This window comes from Macadamia integrifolia, chromosome 14 (assembly GCF_013358625.1).
Source record: "Macadamia integrifolia cultivar HAES 741 chromosome 14, SCU_Mint_v3, whole genome shotgun sequence".
NCBI lineage: Eukaryota > Viridiplantae > Streptophyta > Magnoliopsida > Proteales > Proteaceae > Macadamia > Macadamia integrifolia.
This window is the reverse complement of record NC_056570.1, coordinates 9426089-9431698: the sequence shown is the minus strand read 5'-3', so window position 1 is coordinate 9431698 and position 5610 is coordinate 9426089. Positions and strand designations below refer to the sequence as shown.

General features: G+C 40.4%; 1 non-coding gene across 1 annotated transcript; it reads left to right on the top strand.

The window, feature by feature from the left end:
• The first annotated feature begins 4041 nt into the window (after positions 1-4041).
• Positions 4042-4148, top strand: LOC122062189. Its single transcript, XR_006134818.1, has one exon. It is a non-coding gene; the product is annotated as a small nucleolar RNA R71 (small nucleolar RNA).
• Positions 4149-5610: the final 1462 nt, after the last annotated feature.

Genomic DNA, 5610 nt, shown 5'->3' with positions numbered 1-5610 from the left:
GAGTAATAGATGGGAAAGATTTAGGAACATTGTTAATCCTCTCTACCACTCCTAAGGGTATAAACAATATGACATTGGTCAAAGGGCCCTTGTTGGGTCTGACCTTGTACCACATTCAGTGATGCATTAGTGGGTGCTTGTGAACTAATAGGCTGATGCCTAGGATTAGGCTCTAGTTGACTGGGCAATATTCCTTTCTCCCTCTCACATCAAATTGAGACAACTTGGGTGGATTCTTTTGTAAGATTTTGATGGCTTGTCATGAGGAGGGCCATATTCTTTTCCAAGTCACTTATTCTACTGGCCTCTCAAGTGTTGGTAAACTCAGGGGGTTACGGATAAGATGAGAGGAGAGGGGGCCTAGGGAAACTAGCTTGAGGCCCTACATTTGGCCTAGGAAAAGTATTTGGGGCAAAAGGCTATTGAGACCTTTAGGATCTAGGCTGATTATGAATATGGAAATTGGGAGGCCCTGCTTGGTGGCCCCTGATTCCAAGAAAAATTTGGGTGATTCCTCCACCCTAGATTGTAAGTGTTACTATGTGGATTATTTTGATATAAGGCATTAACACTATCATTAGAAGTGCCTCCAGAGGTATGGGGCATTCTTCTATAATATGTCTAGGGGACTGGCACCAAGCACACATCTTAACTATATTGACTGATGATGGCTCTCTAGGAACAATAGCCTTAATTCTTTTGATTAGGCTATCCAAATGGGCTTCCTTGGCTACTATCCTTGTCATGCCCCATTCCCATAGAACCAAACCAGTGACCGGGTTCCCTCTGGGTAACTCAAAATGGCCAGGATCATTTGATGCAGTAACCACAACACAGCAAGCCACATGTATATAATAATGTAGTTTCAGCGAAAGTCTTGTCATGTATAAATATCTGTAAATCCCCATACACTTGATACCCAATTTGTTATACAAAGTATAATTACATGTGGATCCGTAGGCATAATATTTACACAGGAAATAACAATTTAATTATCAAGAGCACAAAAGGGGTGTATACCAAAAGAATAAAAAATGAGAACAATTACTAGAGTCTACTACTGTTGCCCTATAACACAATTCTTGCATGGGCAACCATCACCATGGTGTAATCGTTCTATGCTTCACCAATCCCCACTGGGGTTTTATCGGTGGGATCCGACACAGGTTCCTCTACCGAGTAGCTTACACAATCATCTAAAAAAAATGTGTACACGAGAGGTGAGCTCACTAGCTCAGTAAATGGAAACAAAGACTCACATAAGAGTTGTAATCAAATGATACTAAATGCATGCAATTCATTTTAATCCTATTTCACCTAAGCAACATTTGCTAGGTCATAGGTTACATATTATTCACAACCACAATGTGTGTATGCCCTGTCCCACGATTTGCCTATAGGGTTGTTGGAGAAGACCAACCGTGAGCACTTAGAAAACTAAATCATGGCCGAACCACAGCAGAAATATAAATCATGGCCGAACCATAGCAGAAAATAAAAGTAGTATAATTAGCCCTCTGAATATATCACCAAAGTTGTTGACTGCCCTAATGATCAACCGGGCATACTTCTAACTGCCACAACGGTCCGTAATTGGTGCTTTCCCCCAGTGATAACCTAACATGTGAACCCTTGTTTGGAAGGGTTATAGCACGAGGGAATATGAAAACCGAACCACATGCTCCTACATGAGATAGTATGACTGCATAGTACTTTCTCGTCCCATTCCACGGTGTATCAATGCATTCGTTTCCAAGCTGACTACAACATCTATTCTAGGAATCACATACATATTTGGTAAATTCTCATCATACTCCATTCATCAATAAATTTATGCTAAAAAATTCTCAACAAATAACGAACAATTGGAAATTTATAGATACAACATGTTCATTTCTAAATGCATTCAATAGCAGTCAAGCATATGCATGAGAATGGCATTCGTAATGTCAAAATGGTATATGAATGAACAAGATGCCAAAAACACTCCCAAAATAAGGTCAAAGTCCTCTCCCCACTTACTTATTTTTGTAGGAGAATATGCACTTACTTATTTTTGTAGGAGAATATGCACTTGTGGTATGGGTAAGATCCAGAGTGAAGACGAATGTCTCAAAACCTAACACAGATAGGAATTTAGAATACGTCTATTTCAGAATTATAAAAAGACGTAAAATATGGTCATGATGCGTTTAATAGCATGAAGAAGGTTGTCGGTGAGTTTGAGTTCCATTGGAGCTCATTTGGGCTATAGGTAGGTCATACAGGTGGGTAGGAGAACCCACCTGTGCAAACTACCCAGGCAGATAGCACACAGACACAGACCAGTAGGTCAAACCGATGGGTCTGGTACCCATCGGTCCTACCTGCCGGTATGCCTAGAAGCACTGGCGAGACTGGTGGGTTACATCGATGGGTTTGGTACCCTCCCATAGGTCTAGAGAAAACCGGTGGGTGCTACCGATAGGTCTGGTACCCACCGGTCCTGCTCGTCGATATACCTAAAAACATTGGTGAGATCGATGGGTTACACCAGTGGGTCTGGTACCCACTAGTCCTGCCCGCCAATAGGCCTAGAAGAGACTAGTGGGTCATAACAGCTGCCGGTCTTACCCACCTTTTGGATCAGAAGCCCAGGTCAGACTGGGGGGTCACACTGGTAGGTCTGACGACCCGCCAGTGCTATGCACTAGTGTTCTGCGGTTTTTGGTGAACTTCTTCTCTCCTTCATTCCACCTCTTAGGAATCCAAGGGGGTTGTTCCCACTTCATTTTCCACACATTTTAAGCTTCATTTACTTGATTATTCCATATATCTAAGTTAACATCAAGGTTTTGGGGAATGAAATTATACCTTAGCTAAAAAACCCCAAAACTTAAGTTCTTCTTTCCAAACTCAAAATGTCACCCCAATACCTCCAAATCTTAGTTTTCCTTTCCTCAAAGCTTCAAAGAAATCACACAAGGTTTCCATGACACCTTTGATTTGACCACACACAAAAGGGTTTCATTACATCTTAAGGGTTTATGGTGTTACATACCTCAAAACATAGATCTGAAGGCACCGGTGACGAAAAGGTAAGTCGGGGCTCTAGAATCCAAGGGGAAACCTTCTTCCTTCTTCCTTCTTCCTTCTTCCTTCTTCCTTCTTCCTTCTCTTCTTCTTCCTCTTTTCTCCCTCCTCTTTACTCCTCTCACCAAACTTGCTGAAATCATAAATGAGAGAGAGAGAGAAACAAAAATTCTATTTATACTATTGTTAATAAATATCTTCTAAGGCCTATTTGATTTTGCCCCTTCATGGACCAAAACACATTAAATCACGATTTTGGGTGAAATAACTGACATTATCAGGCATACAAGACCTCATTATGATGAGGAGTCTGAAATACACGTGCCCACCCAAGTTGGGCTTGCTGGGGCCCACGTTACCCCTACAGGTGGGTCACATTGGTAGGTCTCGCACCTACTAGTGACCACCCACCAGTTGGCCGAAATAAGGCCAACCTTGCTGTATTTTGGTGGGAAACGGGATTTTAACGCATATCTCGCTCTCGCCACGTATTGCAAACTAAATTCTCATCATTCAATGCCATAACGTACCTTTCCTATTCGTACATGGCTTTGTGATATGTGCAATGGCACGGCTTAGGCATGTGAACCACCTTAGTTACTGGCTCAATTTTGTCCGGCCACCCCACATTTGACATCACCCTTGTAGTTATGCACTATAGGGTACCAGCATCGACCCTTACCGGTTCTGATCCTGTAAGACCAAACCAAACCAATCGGTCAATAAACTTGGTTTAGAAAGTAGGGCTCTACAATCCTATCCACAAAATATTTTTTCCCTCTTATGGTTCTTTTATTTTCTTGGGTTGATTCCCACTCATGGGTTTTGTTAGATAAGTCAAGTAAGAATTCTCATTCCTTTCCTTCATTTGTAAAGGATGTGAATCCCTCAGGGCACATAGGGTCTATCACTTGTTTAGTTGGGTAACCAATACCCTCATAAATTATTTAGCATAAATGCCATAAGTCTAGGCCACGGTGAGGGCATTCGCGGAGTAGATCCTTGAATCTCTCCATAAGTTTAGAAAAGGACTCACTAGGCTTTTGCCTAAACTGAAGGATATCGCTTCTAAGTTTATTGATCTTATGAATTGGGAAAAACATTTTAAGGAAGACTATTGTGCATTGTTCCCATGTGGTTATGGAATTTGTGGGTAACCCATACAATCACATCTTAGCTTGGTCTTTCAATGCAAAAGTGATGAACCTAAGCTTAATAGCATCATCAGAAAGCTATTGAATCTTAATTAGAACACATACCTCTTCAAATTCCCTTAGAAATAGGTATGCATCCTCAGAAGTCAGCCCATGGAAGTGGGGCAACATAGTGATGTACTAAGATTTAAGCTCAAAATTATTGCCCTAGGCTTATGGTAGAACTATGCAAGAAGGTTGGGCTACTCAGTAGGATAGAACCTATCTTTCAGAGATTTAGGTGGAGGGTTTTGCTGTTGGTCTCCCATTTTAAAAAGTATTGATGAGAGTATATGTATAAGGTCATTACTTGTTGGATCTCTTCTTTCTAACCTATTCTTAGTACCCACCTAGCACTCATGCAACAGAAAACTACCCATAACTAGAGACAACCACAAAAGAACGGAATTTGTTTTTTATTTTTTTGGATTTTTGGGAGCTTACCAGTAGGGATCCAAAGGTTGCTCAATTCTTGAGGTATTGCTACAGGACGAACCTTGTATTTACCATACTGTGAGGCTTGGTGACCTCCACTGATATAACTATTATTGCAAGTTGTTCTTCTCAGGAATAAATGATGAAAGAAAAAGAAAAATAAAGCACTCCGATTTACCAAAAGAAAGCGAAAATAACATGGAACTGTCTCCCCGGCAATGGTGCGAAAAACTTATTTGAGATTTAAAAGTAATCGCAAACGTACGGATCAATGTAGCTACGGGTCGAACACAAGGAGAGCAGCCACTTTATTTTTGGCTTCTTTTAGTAATGCAAAAATGTATCGATTAATAATGGTGATGTATTTCTAACTACCGCCCAATAATAAATGCATCTAAAAGCATCCTAACCAACACATCTAGGAATTTAAATACTTTAAACCACGCAGATAAAAAGTAAAAAATTGAAAGTAAAAGAGCTGAAATAAAAGGCAATAAAGTAAAAGTGCTGAAATAAAATAAATAAAATAAAAAGGGGAATAAAGCTAGAGAGAGGCACACAAGTAGGTTTCTCTACTTAGCCCGAAGGATGCACCGTAAATAATGCAAGCTTCCCTACTTGACTAGAGAGTAAATCTTACAAGGGCTTCACTACTTAGTTTTAGGAAAAGGGAGGCAAAGTAAATAACTGAAAGCAAAGGCAATAAAAGGATGGTTTCATAGCTAGATAGGTGCAAAGCCAATGCATCGTCTAGCCAAGGATCTTGGGGGAAAGGAAAAACAGTAAAGTAAAACTGAAATTAAAAACCTAAGTTAAGAATAAATGGGTAGCGAGAAGAGGGAGTGAGAGGGGGTGAGAATACTTATGTAGAAGCCTACCTACCTGAATTTTAATATTTGAACTTGAAAAC